This window comes from Rutidosis leptorrhynchoides, chromosome 3 (genome assembly GCF_046630445.1).
Source record: "Rutidosis leptorrhynchoides isolate AG116_Rl617_1_P2 chromosome 3, CSIRO_AGI_Rlap_v1, whole genome shotgun sequence".
Lineage (NCBI taxonomy): Eukaryota > Viridiplantae > Streptophyta > Magnoliopsida > Asterales > Asteraceae > Rutidosis > Rutidosis leptorrhynchoides.
In genome coordinates this window covers 648,932,821-648,936,871 of record NC_092335.1, presented here as the reverse complement: position 1 = coordinate 648,936,871, position 4,051 = coordinate 648,932,821, and positions in this window count along the sequence as shown.

The following is a 4,051-nucleotide window of genomic DNA, read 5'->3' as shown; positions in this document are numbered from 1 at the left end:
TCCAAGTATGTGAAGTATTTTGACATTTGGGGTATTGACTTTATGGGTCCATTTCCAAAATCTCATAATAATCTATATATACTCGTAGCCATTGATTATGTATCTAAATGGACGGAAGCACAAGCTCTCCCAACTAACGATGCACGAGTTGTAGTCAACTTTTTAAAACATCTTTTTGCAAGGTTTGGAACACCGAAAGCTTTAATAAGTGATCGGGGTACTCATTTCTGTAATAATCAACTTGAGAAAGTTCTTAAAAGATATGGAGTAACTCATAAAATCTCCACCGCATATCATCCACAAACAAGTGGACAAGTTGAAAATACCAACCGAGCTTTAAAACGTATTCTAGAGAAAACCGTAGGATCAAATCCGAAGGAATGGTCCATTAAATTGGAGGATGCACTCTGGGCTTTTAGAACAGCCTACAAAACTCCAATTGGAACCACACCTTTTAGACTTGTTTATGGAAAAGCATGTCATCTTCCAGTAGAAATTGAACACAAAGCATTTTGGGCTTTGAAGACATGTAATCTTGATTTGCATGAAGCCGGACGTCTACAATTAAGTCAACTAAACGAATTAGAAGAATTAAGACATGAAGCATATGAAAATTCGTTAATCTATAAAGAAAGAACGAAGAAATGGCATGATAAAAGAATCAGAAGTTCAAAAGAATTTAAGGAAGGAGACAGAGTTCTTCTTTTCAATTCACGATTCAAGCTATTTCCTGGAAAATTGAAATCAAGATGGTCTGGACCATTCATAGTCAAAAGAGTTTTCCCATACGGAACGATAGAATTAATAAATTCAAATGGGATTGAATTTAAAGTTAATGGTCACAGAGTTAAACATTACATACATGGTCCGATGGAAGTTGATAATGAAGTTAATCACAATTTCGACACCACAGCTAACTAAGTGTGGAGAGAATCAAGTCTTTAAAGGATAATATGTATTTCTGTTAGAGTTAGATTGTCTGTTTTCGTGTAGTTCTCAAAAATGGAACCCGAATGGTCTTTCCCTAGCAGACCCTAAAGAACTAGTCTTCTCCCCCCATTCTGAATTTTTATTTTTTTTAGGTTTTTACGAAATGAAGACTGCCTGTGAACTAAACCATGGTCTAATGCTACACACTTTGATCACTAAACGTAATAATGACACACTACCGAGTGAAATAGTATCAGTAATCAGAGAAAGAATGTACGGAGTTAGAAAAGAATCCAGATGCGAAGATAATAAGTTACAATTTGGTAAAGGAAAATCAAAATCCGCAGCGAAAAGAAGAGCACGACACCTAGAAAGATGTCACAAATGCGGAAAATGGTCACATGGAGGTAAATGTTCAAATAATCAAACCTATTCAAACACCGAATTTGTTACTTTATGCAGAGACGGACCGTTCATATGTTTAGAAGAAAAGACACTGAATGCTCGAGGTTACGCCTATGTAGCCATGGAAAACCAATTAAACCGACTATCTTACGAATGGGATAGATTGTATAACTAAGAAATCTATTTCATAGGTATGTCTGTACAGTCTTTATTTTTATTTTTAACCTTTTGATAATAAACGCTAATTTGTTCGCTATAAAGTATTAAATTGGTATTGAATAAAATTAGGTTTGGCGACCGAAATTATTGATATCATACAAAAATTTATTACATCACTGCGAAATTTAACGTTTATTCTTAAGGTATAAATATCTTTAATCAATCAACCCAAAATATTTCAAAAATTCGTCATGAGTTAAATTAAGTCTTGGAACCGAAATTACTTTACCAAAAAGAGGGGCGCATATTTTTGATAATATTTGATTGATTAAAGTGGGATAAAAAGCCAAAAAGATTTTTAATTTTATTTTTACCATGTTTTTAAAATTAATATATAAATCTTAAATTAATATTGTAAACTTTGTAAAAACAATATATTTAAAATGGTAAATACTTAAAAAATTAATATAAGTTTAGTGTGAATTTATAATATAAATTTTTAAATTAAGTTTGGTGTGAATTTTTAATTTTTAAAATATGAATTTTAAAATATAAGTTTGGTGTGAATTTTTAATATTAATTTTAAATTTTATATTTAAGTTGTGTGAATTTAAAAACAAAAATTTACTTTATCTCATTAAGTTAAAAATATGATTTTTAAAATTCGTCGTAAGTTGAAGACTAGGTCGTTGAACCGAAATTGCTTTACCCGAGGGAGGGACGAGAACTTTTATTATCATTATTTTTAATTTTATTGAATTAAAGTATGCCAAAAACATTAAAAAAACCCAAATATCTTAGCTTTTAAAACAATCGCTACAAAAAGATAAATTTTAAAATTTTGTCGAGGAACGAACTAGGACATCGATCCGAAACGACCTCGTCCTAAATAACAAGGGAAACAAAATTTTAAAAATTAATTACTTAATTGTTTTATAAGTTAAAGATTATATATAAAAAAAAAAAAGCAAACTCCGCGAGTCGCGGAGTTTGAAGGCTTAAATGCCGCGACTCGCGGAGGGATCGGATTACAGAAAAAAATTAAAAGGAGCTGAAACAGCTCAGTTGCACTCCACAACTCAAACAAACTGCGAAAAATACTGCACGAAAAACCCGAAAAATACACCCCAAATTCACAATTTTTGACCGTTAATCACCAAATCTTTTACTAAAATCATGTTGAGAAGGATGCTATCTAGGAATTACTCAAGAAAAATGGTAAATTTCTACACCTAAACACCATTTAATCCGAAATTAGTGTTCTTGAGCAATTTTTTCATCAATTTGATTTTGATGCTTTTTAGTGTAATTAGGCTTAAATTATTCATGTATTATGCTTGTATAACCTAGATTGATGCTATTTAACATGATTAGATACCTTAAACTTCAATTTTGAGTAATCTAGGGTTTGTGTTCTTGAGCAAATTTGGGGCTTTTTGATATAAACAGGTTATGGCCGATTTTTGTCATGAATTGTTGCTAAATTAAGTAGTGTAACATGTTTAGGTAGTTAAATGATCCAAAATTTGAGCCTAAACATGATTTTGAGAATTAAAGTGGACTTTTTCAAGTCTAAAATTCATGAACTTGATTTTTGAAAGATAATGCCATTTGAAACTTGTTTAATTGCTAGTAATGATTATTTTGACATGTTATTTGAGTTAAATGCTTATGAACTTGGTGAACATTTTCGTATATGCTTATTTGAAAAATTGTAGATTTGATAAAAATGTGAAAATGAGCTTAAGTTTGATATAAATTGATCATGTCATTGTAATTATTTTGATTGATGATTTTGCCTACACTAATGCATATTTGGATGCACAAAAATTGTGTTTGATGTGTTTTGCAGACTGAAAGGGGTGAATCTTCATCCCAAGCTCGCAATGCTCCTGCTGAGAATGCGGAACAACAGGAGGTGGATAACTACTACAAGTAGGATATACCTCATCCAGTCATGACATTTTCTGATATGCACTTGGAAGAGTTGCACCCGAACCTGAGATTTGACAGACTTTGGATTGATTATCCAAAATACCAAAGGGGTTTGCATACTCTTCATTCTAAGGTTGTTGAGGTACCTAGGGTCATAGAATGGGGACCCTTAGAAGCTGTAGAATTGGCCGGGCCAATTAGGGAATTACTTGTACAGAGGTATGGTAATTCTACTTTTAATGACTGGGTACGTTTATTCACCATGCGTAGACCTGTATATAAAGTATGGTGTGAAGAATTGTTGTGTAGTATAGAGTTGAATGATCGGGTAGCTAGTTTAACCGATAGATCTTTTATTAGATTTTTGTTAGGAGGTTCGATATGCCACATGTCTTTACTAGACATGGCTCAGGCTTTACGTATATATACGCCTGAGGAGTTAGCATCTGCCGATTGTAGAGGGTTGATACTAAATGGTAGAAAGATAGATGAAAATTTTGATACACATGATGTGTGGAGTCAAATGACAAGCCATCACCGATTCGAAGGGGGAAATTACTCTTATTTGGATATAGATAGAGCTGAATTAAGAGTGATTCATAGGTTTTTAGCTAATTCGATT